At 43.9% G+C, this 18,104-nt stretch overlaps 4 non-coding genes across 4 annotated transcripts; 2 read left to right on the top strand and 2 right to left on the bottom strand.

Moving 5' to 3' along the window:
* The first annotated feature begins 334 nt into the window (after positions 1–334).
* trnac-gca (transfer RNA cysteine (anticodon GCA)) lies at positions 335–406 on the top strand. The gene has a single exon. It is a non-coding gene; the product is annotated as a tRNA-Cys (tRNA).
* Positions 407–7,207: 6,801 nt separating this feature from the next.
* trnan-guu (transfer RNA asparagine (anticodon GUU)) lies at positions 7,208–7,281 on the bottom strand. The gene has a single exon. It is a non-coding gene; the product is annotated as a tRNA-Asn (tRNA).
* Positions 7,282–13,639: 6,358 nt separating this feature from the next.
* trnat-ugu (transfer RNA threonine (anticodon UGU)) lies at positions 13,640–13,712 on the bottom strand. Its single transcript has one exon. It is a non-coding gene; the product is annotated as a tRNA-Thr (tRNA).
* A 3,935-nt stretch (positions 13,713–17,647) lies between these two features.
* trnak-cuu (transfer RNA lysine (anticodon CUU)) lies at positions 17,648–17,720 on the top strand. Its single transcript has one exon. It is a non-coding gene; the product is annotated as a tRNA-Lys (tRNA).
* The last annotated feature ends 384 nt before the right edge of the window (positions 17,721–18,104 follow it).

The following is an 18,104-nucleotide window of genomic DNA, read 5'->3' as shown; positions in this document are numbered from 1 at the left end:
AATGTCACATGGGCAACAGTTCAAGAACAAACACAGATAGTGAAGGACAGTGATAGGCTGCAAAGCGCTGCCAATAGAGATGGGGATACAAGTTCAAATCTGCATGACAAATGGGGTTGATTTTATCGGTTAGATTGACACAAACATCTCCTCGTCCTGGATCCAAATCTCAGCCAAATCACAAGAAAACATCTCGCTAACTGAAACGCTGAGCTCTCCGACTTCACTCAGAAACCAGTAACTCTGAGACAAAGCGTGATGCAGTCTGACCACTGGAACCCCCTCCACCACTTAATAAGACTATGCTGGATCCCGAGCATCAGTTCACAGCTGAGGGGGTGTAGCTCAGTGGTAGAGCATTTGACTGCAGATCAAACGGCCCTCGGTTCAAATCCGAGTGCCCCCTTCCTTGTCTTTGTCTTAGTTTCAATTGTGGTTGTCTTTCTTTGGCTGCAAAGCGCATTGTGACGTCCACCAACCGGGAAAGGCGTCACATAAATACAATTCGGTCTTTCATAAATTACCTTCAGTCCCAATTTTTGGTTACTGACAATCGTCAATAGAAACAGTTTGTCCCTTTCTGCTCTATCAAACGGCCCTTTCCCATGTTGGGAGAAGCGGGAAACCCCTAAATCGCTGCAACACTGTGGGGGGTAAAGTAGTCAAAGGGGTTTGCATTGTATTGTAAACGATGTGTTCATGTTGTAGTTCTCGACTATGTTTTTAAAAAAGAGAATTGGGGTTGGATATATAACAGCACTCGCTGACACCCTAATATAGTGTGTCTTCGTCTTAATTGCGGAATTCGTTATTGCGTTCGACTTTAAGCAAATGGTTGGTGGCTCAGTACCATCCAGAGGCGGTGGTTGTACTTTTATTTTCCCCATAAGCATTCATTGTCGCGCAGTTCCGGCTTGTGAACCGAGGCAACAATAAAAATATTTCTCAAGTGTTGCCGCTCGACTGTTGTCAGGTGTTGTCAACATTATTTATTTAATGAATATTCATATCATCCATATCACATGCTATAATATATATTCATTTCAAATATGCCATTAAAGTTAAGAACTAGAGTCTTGGCTGGATGTGTTTGTGTGTCAGTTCTCCGATGAGTCCTCATCTGAGACTGGGAAACAATCTCTCAGTATTCTGTAGGTTCAATAAAATTGTCTCTCAGTCTTCTAAACTCCAGGGAATTTCAGTCCAATTTACACAGCCTCTCATCCCAGGAGAACTCTCTCATCACAGGAACCTACCCAGTGGACCGTCTCCATTGGAAGGATAGCCTTCTTCTAAAATAAAAAGCATTGTGGATATCAGAACTGCACCGAATATTTCACACTTGCTCTCAACAAAACCCTGGATAAATGTAAATTGGTGTTTTTATTCTTCTACAGCAATCTATTGGCAATAAAAACCAAAATGCTATTCCCTTCCTATTGTTTGCTGCACCACCATGCTATCTTCCTGCGTTCCTTGTACAAACACACCCAAATCTCTCAAGACAAACGCTTATATTAGGAAAGACGATGGCCTGGTGATATTATCACGAGATTATTTATCCAGAAACTCATCCAATTTTATGGGGCCCCGCTTTTGAATCCTGCCACGGCACGTTGTAGAATTGTTTTTCAATAAAAACTATCTGGAATTAAGAATCTACTGATGACCATGAAACCATTGTCGATTGTCGGAAAAACAAACATTGAGTTCGGTAATGTGCTTTACGGAAGGAAACCTGCCGTCCCTTATCCGGCCTGGCCTACACTGACTCCAGAGCTGCAGCAAAGTGTTTGATCCTAACTGTCCCAGGGCAACCAGGATGGGCAATAAATGCTGGCCGGCAGCGACACCCATTTTTAATCAATTAAAAAAGAACTAGGTCACCTTCACAAACATTGTCTGCTCTTTCTCCGTTTATGAACAAGATAAGATCTTTCTGGGCAACATGGTGGCACTGATGCCTCACAGCGCCAGGGGCCCGGTTTCATTTCCCGGCATTGGTTACTGTCTGTGCAGAGTCTGCATGCTTTCCCCGTGTTGCGTGGGTTTCCTGCGGGTGCCCCTTCTTATTCCCACAGAGTGAAAGATGTGCTGGTTAGGTACATTGGCCATGCTAAATTAGCTGTCAATTTACCCGAGAAGGTGCCGGTTCTGCCGATGACGTAATTGTCACAGAAACTTCATTGCGGTGTTAATGTAAGCTTAATTGTGGCACTAATAAATAAACTTTTAACTGTCCAACTGATGCAACCACTGAGCTATGGAGCCAATTCCTGCGCCCAGCGTGGAGTTGGTGTATCATCATCAGTGGAGCGAAGAAGAGATTGAATTTTCAGGTGGGTGATATTTGATGGATGTGGAAATATCCGAGGTGGAGAACAAGGAGTCAATCGATGAGACTTGAAAGAGGAAGAATTTGACATGTGTGTCAGTTGTTTTTGTGAGTTCTTCAGAGTTTGTTATTGTTACATCTCTGATTTTTCCGGCTCTAATACAATTCATACAGCTGAAGATTGATCTTGTTTCTCCCTTAACAGACACTGTGAGGCGTGCTTTCGTTTAATGAAGAGTTAAATAAGAAGTTATTCGCTACTTGCCTGGTACTCCAACGTGGAACATGGCGATTAAACCTGACCACGGCATGCCAGGAAAGGTTATATTAGAGATTTGAAATTCTTTGATAACCATCTCTGTCTCCACCGCTTCATTTCAGGTCACTTTCGCTACTGACATTGTCACACAGTCATTCTAACATCTTATGACCAACTGAAGCAAATTATGCCTTCTTCCTTTATGTTCAGATACTTTCATCTCCAGAAATTCAGTCCGTACTGAGCAAAGTGCTCTGTTTAGTTAACAGTTTATCATCACTTCCGGGCCATAGCTATAGAAACATTGACTCTGAACCACTAGACCACCCAGGCTCCACCATCACTTCCTCGATGTTGTCTTTTCCACCATCCATGGTGTCATGTAATCCATCCTGCTTTGTGCCCTATCACAAAAATCCTTTTTTTTTTCCCTTTCGCTGAGTGATTCCTCACTTTACAATCAGAAAATACTGGGAATACTCAGTCGGTCAGTTCATGTTTAGTGACAAACGCGCAAATAATTCCAGTAGTCGAATCCCTCTGAAATTAAAAGCTTTTGTTTTTTTTTGTGAAGGCAAAATACTGCGGATGCTGGAACCTGAAACAAAAATAGAAAAATGCTGGAAAATCTTAGCAGGTCTGACAGCAGCTGTCGAGAGAGAATAGAGCCATCGTTTCGAGTCCGGAGCTCTGACGAAGGGTCATCCAGACTTGAAAGTTTGCCTCTTTCCTCTCTCCACAGATGCTGTCATGTCTCTTTAGACCTTCCAAACTTTTCTGTTTATGATGAAACTATTTCTGCCACGATCAAACCAGGGATCTTTCGTGTGTAAGGCGAATGTGACAACCACTACACCACAGAAACATTGCGATGCAATGATTCAAGGAAACTGGTTCCACAAACCCATCAATTGCAAACAATAATTTACATTTGCATTCCATTGGAATTTGTGTGATAACAAAGGTATTTCATAAAGTTAAGGAACTGGACATGTAGCGGTGATCAGATTCGATCACACGCTTCAACTACTATCACTGCCCAGTCAGTTCTCTCACAGCACCAGGTTAAAGTCCAACAGGTTTATTTGGTACCACGAACTTTCGGAGCACTGTCCGAATCAGGTGACTCACGTGATGAAGGGGCATGCACCGAAAGCTTGTGCTACCAAATAAACCTGTTGGACTTTAACCTGGTGCTGTGAGATTATTTACTGTGCCTACCCCAGTCCAGCGCCGGAAACGCCACATCATTACTGCCCTGAGCTCATCAATGGTACCAGCAGAACCTATTGATGCCGTATCTGGTATTGCCAATGAACAGCATCAATGGAGTAGAATTGGGTCACATGAACCATTGAGCCTCCTCCATGACTGAATCAAGGCAGATCCACAGCCTCAATCCCAATTTCCCAGCTTATACCAACAGCCCTTCATTCACTTAGATTCCAACAACTCTCCACCTCAACCTTCAAAGTCTTCATCAACTGAAGATTCACAGACCTCTGTGCCGCTACAGAATTGATGCAAGATGGCGTCCGAGCGAGGCGAACTCTTGGAAGCTGTGCCCAGCATACCTTCTAACTCTATCTTTTACTCTCGTTCTATGCTTCTAACTCTTTTAAACTCTCTCACAATGTTTCAATTCAATTTCGAGCATCCCGGCTATGACTGTAACACTACACTCTGCACTCTCTCGTTTCCTTCTCTATGAACGGTATGCTTTGTCTGTACAGCGCGCAAGAACCAATACTTTTTATTGTATGCTAATACATGTGACAATAATAAGTCAAATAATTCCAAAGATTCACAAGCCTTGGAGTGAAGAAATATCTCCATATCTCAGTCATGAATGGCTGAAACATTAACCAGAAAATGTAAGCCCAGAGTACCTACCTGAGGCACTTTTGCCACTGTCGAACCGGAACATCACTCATTTGCCATGGCTAATCCATCGAACCTGCATCAGCTGCATCGTGAGTGTGACAGTGGAAGCAGAAAAGCAACAGGATGCCAGCGGCGACTTTGCTGAGGGTATTCTTTTTCAATAAATGGTGAAGAACAAATTTACATTTTGTCTGCACCAATCCAGTTCATATGCAACAGCGACCAAGAATCGGGGATAATTCAAAAAAATATTAATTTCGATAATGTTTCGACCTTATTTTGAATCGGGGAACTCATCGTATATGAAATGAACATGTTAACTCGTACAATCCAGAAACTCTGCTGATGACCAATGTGACCGGCCGAGAATATCAAACCGTGCAGTCTGATTGCAAGTTAAATCCTTGTTTTGTTGAAATATAATTCGGTTGCAAACCTTAGCCATGTGGCAGAGTCATTGATCTAACATAAGATTCAGAAAATAACATTTGTCCCGAATTTTATCTCTTTCTCCATGAATGCAGTTGCAGAATATTATTCAAGCATTGGGGGAGTGTAAATGCCACATGGCTGTGAGATAATGTGATTCCTTGATATTTAATAACACTAAGAGATGGGCAGCTACTTTGAAAAGTTTTTATCAACTTTTTTTGAACACAAGGATCAGTATACTTCAGGAACACAGGTGACACATGGAAGTGTTTAGAATTTGATGCGTGTGCACAGATTCTGCCAAACCTGCTGAGAATTTCCACCATCTCATGCTTGTATTATAAATATAGGTTTTATCAGAACATAAAACGGCAAGACGGCAATGATAAATGAAATAGTCCCACAAGCTGTTCACATGTAACTTTCAATTTCCAAAACCCACCAACCTCATCATTACTGATCCTGTGAAAACTTACCTTGTAAAACACGGCAGGCATTCATCTCTCAAAGAACTGAAACGCCTCAAATGTGAACTCTCTGCTCTCAATCTCAGGACTTTTCAATTATAAAAGCAGCATTCTGGTGAAAGTTTAACTCAGTCCTCATTCCACTGATCTTTGCCGACTTGCTGTGTATTTCCCTCATTGAACACATTTCAGGTTGGGACAGACAGATTCCTGAACTATCTGAGAAAGAAGAGGAATGGGCAGGAAAATGGAAACCCAAGATCAAACATGGGTTAAAGTTTCGAGTTCAGTTATTGAGTTTAATAATTTTTGAAATATATAAATTGTTACAAATAAGAACATAAGAAATAGGAGCAGGAGTCGGCCATCTAGCCCCTCGAGCCTGCCCCGCCATTCAATAAGATCATGGCTGATCTGACGTGGATCAGTACCACTTACCCGCCTGATCCCCATAACCCTTAATTCCCTTACCGATCAGGAATCCATCCACCCGCGCTTTAAACATATTCAGCGAGGTAGCCTCCACCACCTCAGTGGGCAGAGAATTCCAGAGATTCACCACCCTCTGGGAGAAGAAGTTCCTCCTCAACTCTGTCTTAAACCGACCCCCCTTTATTTTGAGGCTGTGTCCTCTAGTTTTAACTTCCTTACTAAGTGGAAAGAATCTCTCCGCCTCCACCCTATCCAGCCCCCGCATTATCTTATAAGTCTCCATAAGATCCCCCCTCATCCTTCTAAACTCCAACGAGTACAAACCCAATCTCCTCAGCCTCTCCTCATAATCCAAACCCCTCATCTCCGGTATCAACCTGGTGAACATTCTCTGCACTCCCTCCAATGCCAATATATCCTTCCTCATATAAGGGGACCAATACTGCACACAGTATTCCAGCTGCGGCCTCACCAATGCCCTGTACAGGTGCATCAAGACATCCCTGCTTTTATATTCTATCCCCCTCGCAATATAGGCCAACATCCCATTTGCCTTCTTGATCACCTGTTGTACCTGCAGACTGGGCTTTTGCGTCTCATGCACAAGGACCCCCAGGTCCCTTTGCACGGTAGCATGTTTTAATTTGTTTCCATTGAGATAGTAATCCCATTTGTTATTATTTCCTCCAAAGTGTATAACCTCGCATTTATCAACGTTATACTCCATTTGCCATATCCTCGCCCACTCACTCAGCCTGTCCAAATCTCTCTGCAGATCTTCTCCGTCCTCCACACGATTCACTTTTCCACTTATCTTTGTGTCGTCTGCAAACTTCGTTACCCTACACTCCGTCCCCTCCTCCAGATCATCTATATAAATGGTAAACAGTTGCGGCCCGAGTACCGATCCCTGCGGCACGCCACTAGTTACCTTCCTCCAACCGGATAAACACCCATTTATTCCGACTCTTTGCTTCCTGTCGGATAGCCAGTCCCCAATCCACTTTAACACACTACCCCCAACTCCGTGTGCCCTAATCTTCTTCAGCAGCCTTTTATGGGGCACCTTATCAAACGCCTTTTGGAAATCCAAAAACACCGCATCCACCGGTTCTCCTCCATCAACCGCCCTCGTCACATCTTCATAAAAATCCAACATGTTCGTCAAGCACGACTTTCCCCTCATGAATCCATGCTGCGTCTGATTGATCGAACCATTTCTATCCAATAAATCTAAATAATATGTCAGAGATAAATGTTCAATAAACTAACGTCGGCTAACAGTAGAGGCAGAAACACACGATAAGTTTTTTTTAAAAATGTTGCCCAAGGACTCAGTGACACTCAAAAACCGAGAGACAATAAAAGCAGATGGAGTGGAAAAAATACTGAAAGCCCCGTCCCTGGATGGTCTCGAACCATCAACTTTTCGGTTAACAGCCGAACGCGCTAACCAATTGCGCCACAGAGACTGACACAACTGGAACCTACAAGGCATCCTAAATCAGGGTGACAGCGTGTTGGCTGCAAGTTAGACGCCAATTCAATTTTCACCAAACCTGACACAGAGAGACCAAATGATGGCATCGTTTACGAATCTAAACATGTATATTTTATTATTTTACCCCACAGTGTTGTTGTGGTGTAATGGTTAATCCCTTCTCCTAACATGGAAAAGGGCCGTTTGAAAGAGCAGGGAGGGACAGACTGTTCCCACTGACTGGGCTCAGTAACAGAGGACTTGGAATGAAGATCATGAAATAATTGCATTTATATAGAACCTATCCCGACCTGCGGACGTCACAAAGCACTTTCCAGTCAATGAAGGGCAGTTTTAATTGAAAACAAATCAATTAAGCGCGGAAGCAGGCATTCAATTTGAATGCAGAAACATCGTGACCTGCAGTCAAATGCTCTACCCCTAAGCTATACTCCCTTAATGCCAAGATTCCGTTTTGTCGCTCGTTAGTCCTCTGTCTCGCGTGGTCTATACTTATGTTTGCTCCTCTGTGTGCGTCACTGTGCTTACGTACACCAAGGGTGTGAACGCGTTTTTCTTTTACCATCACAAACTCTATTCACTTACTTTATAATTGTTCATGGTGCATTTACAGAAGATGGCAAAAGGCTGAAAGTTGCGAGATCAAATTGACCTTTTCTCTTATTTGTGAGTGAAGGGTGCTTATTGACTGAGTTCCCGTATGTTCCATTGTGCAAGATGATTAAAAGTTTTCTTTGATCAACATTTAAACAGACAGCGGATTCACTCGGTGTGATGTTGGTCCCAGTTCTATATCTGCGATCACAGCATCAGTTCATGTCACTTACTGTAAACCCAATATTTCTAATAGGTTGGACGTCCCAATATTTCTAGTACGTTGGATGTTTAATCTAATTTACTTCATTTTATATTTCATTATTTTCATCTCAGATCTATTTCCACCAGAGGCAAGTCTCTCTTTCAAAATGTTCTGTTCAGGTTGAACATAAGTTCGTCCTTCATCCAGTGGCAACAACGATTACTTTTCGCTGCCGTATAAAAGCGGCAATGAGGTGAAATAGTCACACAAGCTGCTCATGTGTTCCTCTCAATCACCAAAATCCACCAACCTCATCACTGCAGCTCCTGTGTAATCACTGTACAGTACACCCACCGGCTCCCTATTATCCACAGGACACGTGACTGCTTCAAAGATCTTGTGAATGGTCTCATGCTGCGGTGCAAACATTCTGTGATACTCTGCTTTCCTCACTCTCAGGCCATGGACACCACAGTACTTGTTCATTTATCACTCCTGAATTGTACCTTTTCAGAGCCCTTTCCTGTTGTTATGCTTTCTACCTCCTGGATTTCACTTGTTTAAAACTTCCTACATTTCCAACCTTTACCAGTTGAAAAGAAAAGTTATGCAGGTGTAACAGGAGATTCCTTTCCCTGTGTGCACATGCTGCCTGGCTTCCTGAGTTTTTCCAGCGCTTCCCACTTGCACTGCAGTTGTCAGATCAGATTGATATGGAAATATATTATCTGTATTGGAGCCGATCTTGCAGCAGTGGCTCGTTGGTCTCGGGGCATGATTCTCGCTTTGTGTGTTGTGCTTTGCAAGTTTGCGAGAGGCCCTGGGTTCAAATCCCAGACAAGCCCTGTTGTTCTTTGCAATGGCGAAGTCTTGCTCATTTCTTTGCCGTGGACAGGGCAGGATGAGTTTACACACGGTTTGGTTTGGGAAACTGCCTCTCAAATAATTCGAGATGTTTTCAAAAGTTGACTCTGCTGTTGAACATCCTCTTTGTCCCGAGTCAACGATTCAACGACCCAATGCTTCTGGACTCCGGCCGCTGGCTTTGTCTACGTTGTTATTCATTCATTGGATGTGGCTGACTCCCCCACTCACTGTCTATATCTGTTTCTGTGTATCGACATCAGTCTCTTTCACTGTCTGAGTCTCTCTTTGTGCCTCTGTCAACTTTCCATACTTTGCTCTTATTTCCCTCTATTCTCGCGCTGTTTGTGTAACCAAGATTCACTGGATTGATTGTTGTGATGAGGCAGTTGCCCTTGGAGGAGAGATTCATTGCTGTTGCCTTGTTCTCCCTGGGGTTTGGAATAATGAAATGTAATCCCATTGAAAAGTCTGGAACGGCGATACTGTTTGACAGTGTACATGCTGAGAGCTTGTTTCCACCGACCCTCCCCACCCCCCCCCCCCCCGGCCCCCGCAACACCCCGTCCAACCCCCACCCCCACTCCTCCCCCGCCTCTTGCTGGAGTCTGGAGTGCTTTTAACTGGGCTCATATTATCCGGATGGTGTGTCAACCATTTAGGACTGAGTTGAGGAGACAATTCCGCACTCAGAGGCCATTGTCATACTGAACAGAACGGATTACTGCAAAGAAGTGTACGGACAACTGAACAACGAGGAACACTACAGACAGTTACCCACAGATCAGACCAAAGAACACACCCGTCAACTCAGCACTCCGATCAAAACCCTTAATCCGGACCTTCAGAGCACGTTCCGTGCTCTCATCCCACGTACTCCCCGCGTTGGAGATCACTACTGCCTCCCAAAGATACACAAGGCAAACACATCCGGCCGTCCCATCGTATCGGGCAATGGGACCCTGTGCGAGAACCTCTCCGGCTATGTCGAGGACACCCTGAAACCCATTGTACAAAGAACCCCCAGCTTTTGTCGCGACACTACGGACTTCCTACAGAAACTCAACACACATGGAGCTGTTGAACCAGGAGCACTCCTCGTCACAATGGATGTCTCGGCGCTCTACCACCAGCATCTCCCACGACGATGGCATTGCTGCAACGGCCTCAGTACTCAACACCGACAACTGCCAGTTTCCAGATGCAATTTTACATCTCATCCGCTTCATCCTGGACCACAATTTCTTCACCTTCAACAACCAGTTCTTCATCCAGATACACGGAACAGCGATGGGGACCAAATTCGTACCTCAAAATGCCAACCTCTTCATGCACAGGTTCGACCAAGACGACTTCACCGCACAGGGCCTTCAATCGATGCTATACACTAGATACATCGATGACATTTTCTTCCTTTGGACTCGTGGTGAACAATCACTGAAACAACTATATGATGACATCAACAAGTTCCATCCCACCATCAGACTCACCATGGACTACTCTCCGGAATTGGTTGCATTCTTGGACACACGCATCTCCATTAAGGACGCTCGCCTCAGCACCTCACGATACCGCCAGCCCACGGATAACCTCACAATGCTCCACTTCTCCAGCTTCCACGCTAAACACGTTATGGAAGCCATCCCATACGGACAAGTCCTCCATACACACAGGATCTGCTCTGATGAGGAGGATCGCTGCAGACACCTCCAGACGCTGAAAGATGCCCTCATAAGAACAGGATATGGCGCTCGACTCATCGATCGACAGTTCCGACGAGCCACAGCGAAAAACCGCACCGACCTCCTCAGAAGACAAACATGGGGCACGGTGGACAGAGTACCCTTCGTCGCCCAGTACTTCCCCAGAGCGGAGAAGCTACGGCATCTCCTCCGGAGCCTTCAACATGTCATTGATGAAGACGAACATCTCGCCAAGGCCATCCCCACACCCCCACTTCTTGCCTTCAAACAACCACACAACCTAAAACAGACTATTGTCCGCAGCAAACTACCCAGCCTTCTGGAGAACAGGGACCATGACACCACACAACCCTGCCACAGCAACCTCTGCAAGACGTGCCGGATCATCGACACGGATGCCATCATCTCACGTGAGAACACCATCTACCAGCTACACGGTACCTACTCTTGCAACTCGGCCAACGTCGTCTACCTGATACGCTGCAGGAAAGGCTGTCCCGAGGCATGGAACATTGGGGAAACCATGCAGATACTGCGACAATGGATGAATGAACACCGCTCGACAATCACCAGGCAAGACTGTTCTCTTCCTGTGGGGGAGCACTTCAGCAGTCACGGGCATTCAGCCTCTGATCTCCGGGTAAGCGTTCTCCAAGGCGGCCAACACGACACACGACAGCGCAGAGTCGCTGAGTAGAAATGGATAGCCAAGTTCCGCACACATGAGGACGGCCTCAACAGGGATATTGGATTCATGTCACACTTTCGATAACCCCCACAGCTTGCCTCCTGGACTTGCAGAATCTCACTGGCTCTCCTGTCTGGAGACAATACACATTTCATTAACCTGTGCCTAATGCTCCCTCCACTCACATTGTCTGTATCTTTGAGACTAGGTTGGTTGTAAGGATTGGCATTCTAATCAGTATTCTGTGACTTGATTTTCTGTCTCTGTGTGCCTTGTTTGCGAGTAGATATCCACTCTATCTGACGAAGCTGCAGCGCTCTGAAAGTTAATGGCATTTGCTACCAAATAAACGTGTTGGACTTTAACCTGGTGTTGTTAAAACTCTTAATGTGTTTACCGCAGTCCAACGCCGGCATCTCCACATCAGGTAAAAAAAAGGCCAGAGGAACAGCCATCGCTCGATAATATCTTAGGAGACCATCTCCAGAGGCCAGGGCAGCCAGTCAAAAAAACATGTGCTTCGACAGCAGCTCTCCACCCCTGACAGATTAAAATTCGCTTAAGAAAACTATCTAACTGAAGGATACGGAGTTAGAAAGACCTTACAGACACTACAGAACTACTGAAGAACTCCAAAATCTTCTGAATCCCATCGAGGCTGCTTGTATTATTTCTTTGAGAGTGACTGAAATTCTGTGATTACAGTTTTGGTAATGAATGTTCCTAGTATTATTTGTACAGCATTTCAGTCAAACCGTACCTTAATTAACATGTTTTACTTGTTTACTTAAAGTTCTTGGTTATTTGAATAAAATAGCTTGTTAATTATTCACTCAAAGTGAATGACAGGCATTTTTATCATTAATAAGCCTCTGAACGTTAATAAAAAACAGTTAGCAGTTTCACAAATAGTTTTTCCAGATTACGATGTGAGATAAAGGGGATGAGCCTCTGTGTCATAACAGTCTGGTAATTTACTGAATAACAGCAAGACTGGCAAAGTTTGGACAATGTTTCACTGTTGCAGAAGGGCACAAAGTAAATCTGTGTCGGAAATATAAGCAGAAACAGGAATAGCGGGAGTCCATTTGGCTCGGGGTGCTCTCAAACCTCCACACTTTCAATTGGCAGGTAAGTTTCCAGATCAAGCTTACTGCCGAAATAATACAGGAGTTTAAATTCAGGGCTTTCACTGCCTGGAGTCAAATCAATTCCCTGTCTCGATATTGTGCTAATTGTTGTAACTCACACTCAGTTACTAGTTTAAAACGAGCCATATTAGACTCAGGACCTTGACTCTCTGTCCGCTTCACATTTGCTGCAAGACCTGCTGAGAACTTCCAGCACTTTCCGTTTTTATTTTAACATGAATTACTAGCTTGATCATACACATGATCACAATAAATAGGAGCAGGAGTAGACCACCCGGTCCATCGAGCGTGTTCCCGAAATTCAATACCGTTATGGCTGATCTTGGGGTACAACTCAGTTTTTCACCAGCTCCCCATATCCCTGAATTCCCCGAGAGGCCAGAAACCTGTCTGTCCCAACCTTAAATGTATTCGATGATGGAGCTTCCATAACTGTCTGGCATTGAGAATTTCATAGATTCACAAACATTTCGGTGAAGTAATTTCGCCTTATTTAAGGCCGAAATGATCAGCCCATTTTCCTGAGACTGTACTGCCGTGGGTTAGATTTCCCGACAAGCAGAAGAAATCTCTCAGCCTCCACCCTGTCAAACCCAATCAGACTTGTGTAGGTTTAATGAAATCGCCTCTCATTCTTCCAAACTCCACAGACTTTCATCCCAATTTACTCAGCCTCTCATCATACGACAACTCCCTCATCCCAGGCATCATCTGCTGAACCTGATCTGTACCGTTTCCAATGCAAATAAATCCTTTATTAAATGTGAATATCATATCTGCACAGAATATTCAACATCTGGTCTCAACAAAACTCTGTGCAACTCCAGCAACACCTCGTTATACTTGGACTCCAGTCTGCCGTCAATAAAGATCAAAGTGCAATTTTCCTTCCAATCATTGCCTGCACCTACATGCCAACTTTATGCCTCCCTTATACAAACGCATCTATTCTATTCTCAATACCGACACGAACCTTTTTTAGCTCTTCAAATATGTACTGCTCTTTTTTATTTACGAAGAAGGACTTATCTATTCGCTTTCTGAAACGACACTTATCAAAGCTCTCTCGTCTTTCAGACTCTCTTCCCCTTTCCGACAGCTTCTATCAGGTGAACCTTACCCAGAGGCTCCAGCAAGAATTGAACTCGCGACTCCTGGTTGACAAAACCAGTGCTCTAACCACTGAGCTATGGAGCCAAATGCTTTTAGGAGCTTCCAGTAAGTGCAGCATTATCCGTGGATTGAGGACCAGGATGGGGTTTGAGGACGGAGATTTTTGATGAATGTGGAAATGTCTGAGGTGGAGAGCAGGAATTTAAAAGACAGAAGTTGAAAGTGACATGATTTGACATGTGTATTGTGTATGTACGTGACATGTATGCTGTGTGTGCCATGTGGTTCTTCTTCAGAGTTTATCGTTAATGTTACATCTCTAATTTTTCCAGATCTGATACAAGTTCATCCAGCTGGAAGATTTAGCTTGTTGTTTCCTTCACGGACGCTGTTTTTATTAAATGAAGAAATGAACAAAAATTTATTCACTCCGTGACTGGGAATCGAAACCGCGTCACAGCTCCGACGCTGATCACGAGACCCTCAGTGACACTGATGTGACAAATTTGCAATGAGTTGATCATCTCTGCACCCATTGCTTCATTTCCAATAAATTTCAGTAAAAAAAGTCACAATGAGGAATGACGGGAAGTGTACATGATAGGATTTGAACCTCAGTTAGAAAATCCCAATACATCCCCTGGGCCGGGACTGTCGTCTCAATGTTTGCAATCCTGCTGTTTATATCGATAGACAGCCATTCAACCGGTGTTCCCGTTTGTATTCTCTACCGGAGCAGCTCCACTCCTCCCAGCTTTGACAAAGGGTCATCTGGACTCGAAATGTCAGCTTTCTTCACTCCTTAGAGATGCTGCCAGACCTGGTGAGACTTTCCAGCATTTTCTCTTTTTGTTTCCGATTCCAGAATCCACGATAATTTGCTCCACTCCTTCCGCACTCGTTCCTTTACCTCAACAACTGTTTACATTGCTCTGTCGCTCCTCTTTCTTCATGCCAAAAATGACACGGCACAAACTCTTGCATTCAATCTGAAATGCTGGACTTCAGCTGCAGGGACCAAAACTCAAACCCATTCTGGCAGTGGCTGCAGTCGAACCAATAACTACGGTAGAGACTAGACCTTCAGCCACTGGCTTAGATTACTCAGCTACGTTACCACGTATGCAGCTGTGTCATTTACTGGTATTGTTATTGAAATTATCAGCAGAGGAGCGGCGACAGTCCATCAGTTGGCATGAGCCTGCTCCATCACTGAATCAATTGATCCTGAACTGTGTAACAAGCAGGAATCACATCCAGTCAGAAACAGAATGAGCTGCAGTGAAGGACCAGCACCATTTAAACTGCCCTTAACCTTGTCTGGTTCCCAATATCCTGCCAGAAATGGCAAAAAAAACCTTCTGTTGAATTTGCTCAGTCTTCACTTCAGGACACGAGGCGAGATTGTGTTTTATATGTTCCACCAGGCAATAACTGACATTTGTTTTTACGGTTTGGATGAGAGCAACAAATCTCCATTGCCTGACCACCAATCGAAACAGCAGTGAAAGTGTCAAACTCTAACCACCAGAGCAGCTGTTTGTAGCCTGTTTTACAACTTGCTTTACACACACTGCATGTGTTGCTTTATTTTTCGCGCCAGGCCAGACTACATTCACCACAAGCAAGTCTCTGTTGCAATACGGCACCTTCTGTTTCCATCCCAGTGATACATTCAATCAGTGACAACATACAACAGACAATCCACTGACAGTTATTAATTCCACTTCCGACTGTTTGAAACGAGAGAGAATCTTTTCCAAATATTTTCGTTGCAGAGTGAGGGAAAAGTTGAATAATTCAGTGTGAACGCCAAAATCTGACCTTTTTACCATCCGAATGTTACCTTACATCACCATCTCAATTGTCAGCGCTTTGCAGCCTATCACTGTCTTTCTGCTACTGTGTTTGTTCTTGACCTGTTGCGCATGCGAAGTTTCCAGCTGTGATGTAGACTTGCAAAATTCACTCGGCTCATATTAGTAGATCTACTTTCGATCAGATAGTATATCACGTTATTTTTCAATAGTTTGCTGACAGCTATAAATAATCGTTCTCTGAGCGGGAATTGAAAACAAACAACACTGGGGAGTATTGAATACAACCCACTGGACTCCCAGGGCCACGGGTGAACTGTGTCTTTCAAAATGACTTACCATATATCACTTAATGTGTCCAGTTTGGATGGAACATAAGTGACTGCTTCAGCTAATGACAACACTGATTGTGTTTGCTGGGACATGAAATCGACAGTGAGGTCAAATAGTCCCACAAGATGCTGAAGTGATCGTGGTATATAAAATTCTAAATAGGATTGAAGAAAGTGAAATCTTTTTTCTTATGCGCAATCGGGAACACCATGTCAAATGTATAGGTTGAGAGGTGGTAGATTTAAAACTGAGATGAGGAGGAACTGCTTCTCACTGAGGGTCGTGAATTTGTGGAACGCATTACCGCATAGCGCGGTTGAGTCTGAATCATTAAATGATTTCAAGAAAGAGACAGATATATTCCTGATAATTAAAGGGATGAGGGGATATTGGAACAGGTAGGGAGGGGATTTGAGAACAGGGAGAGATCAGTCATGAACTGATTGCATGATGGTTCAGGCTCGAAGCGCTGAATTTGCCCACTTCTGCTCCTAATTCTATGTTCCTAAGTGTAAATTTCAATTTTTCAAACCCACCAACTCATCACTGTGGCTCCAATGTAATCTACGTACATTACATCCACAGGTTCCCCTTCATCCACAACACAACTGAGTCCTGTAAGGGACTGAGGAATGGCCCCATTCTGTGGTTTAATTTCTTTAAATTTCTTTGTTTCCCTCATTTAATCTCTCCTGATTTACACCCGGCAAGAGGCCTCAAACCCTCTTGTTATGCTGCTGGATAACACTTGTTTAAAACTTCATTCATTTCTAAAAATTCCCAGTTGTTCCCAATGAAAGGTTTTGGAGCTAAAATATAAGATTTGTTTTCCTGTGCACACAAGCTGTTTGGGTTTCTGAGTTTTTCCAGCATTTTCACCTTTCACTGCAGAAGTCTGAGCAGCTTTGGATGTCAATGGAAATATTTTCTTTGAACAACATCCGCAGCAGCGGCTCGTTGGACGAGAGGTATGACTCGGGCCTGGGGAGTAAACATCTACAAACATGTGAACGATCTCGGGTTCACATGCCGGACTCGATCCCTCAATCAGCTGTTGTTTCATGTTGGACAAGTCATAGGTTTTACAAATGTATTTTCAGTGCAAACGTTGGGATTGGTTTACGTTGGATTTGGTTTGAGAACCTGAGCACACAGTGCAGGCAATCTATCAACACAACACTCACACAAGAAAATCAAGACATTAAAAGGTTAATATGCTTGTGGCCATTCACTTCATCTCTGTTCACCAGTTTAGAGGACCCCATGTTTGTTGGTTGAGACAGCTGGCTGTGTGATTATTGTTATTCATTCTTGGATTGTGGATGTGTACCGCACTCGCAATCTCTGTTTTTCATTGTCTCTATATATCTCCCTCAGACTCACTGACGATGTTTTTATTACGTTGACATCTTTTGCTTCTTGCTCTGTCCATTATTTAGCTGTCTGTGTGTAACCGAGGTTCACTGGATTGATTTATGAGTTTCTCCTGGGAGGAGAGAATCAGTGGGATGAGTCTGTTCGCTCTGGAGTTTAGAATAATCAGAGGTGATCTTGTTAAAAAGTCGGAAACTGGGAAACAGTTTGACAGTGTAAATGTTGAGTTCCCTCCACCCCTGGCTAAATTATTAAGAACAAAGAATAATAAGGTGAATGACGTAAGAGGAGTTTGGAATATTTGGGAGAGGTGAAGCTAAGAATTGGAAGATGTGAATAGTGTAAGTAATGATTGAGATGAATGGATAGGAACTTTGGGGATTCTGTCGGTGGATTCATTGCAAACTTTGAAATCAGAACAAGCTGAGACACCAGATGGAAAAACCGTATTTGTCTCCATGCATTTTAGGTTTTGGAAAGCATTCGGGTACGTGTGCCCGGCTAGCTCTGTCGGTAGAGCATCAGAGTCTTAATCTCAGGGTCGTGGGTTCGAGCCCCACGTTGGGCGACATTGATTTTTAAACTTTGCCTCATTCCTGGGTGAATTCCCGATCTCCGTTCCTCGAGAAGTGTCACCGCTCAAACTGAGTCTTTCTTCTTCCTACGTTGTTTATCTCACAGTTGTGGGTTTGTGACTGAAAACTGCCTCCAGTTCACTGGAAGGCGGGGAGTTGAGCGCTGAAATCAGCGAGAGGTTTTGTTCTCATTTATTATGAGATTTAAACCCAGATCTGCGAGATTGTGTCAGTGGGAACAATAATCATCTCCATTGTAATTCAATCACTCCAGCCTTCCATCCGATCAAAATACCGTTTGTCCTTTCCTCCTCTCCCTCTCTATTTTCCTTGACTCTGTAATTGTTTGTAAACCATTAAATCACTACTTTTTTTCC

This window comes from Mustelus asterias, unplaced genomic scaffold (assembly GCF_964213995.1).
Source record: "Mustelus asterias unplaced genomic scaffold, sMusAst1.hap1.1 HAP1_SCAFFOLD_211, whole genome shotgun sequence".
Lineage (NCBI taxonomy): Eukaryota > Metazoa > Chordata > Chondrichthyes > Carcharhiniformes > Triakidae > Mustelus > Mustelus asterias.
Note: the sequence above shows the minus strand (reverse complement) of the source record. Positions and strands in the feature narration are given on the sequence as shown.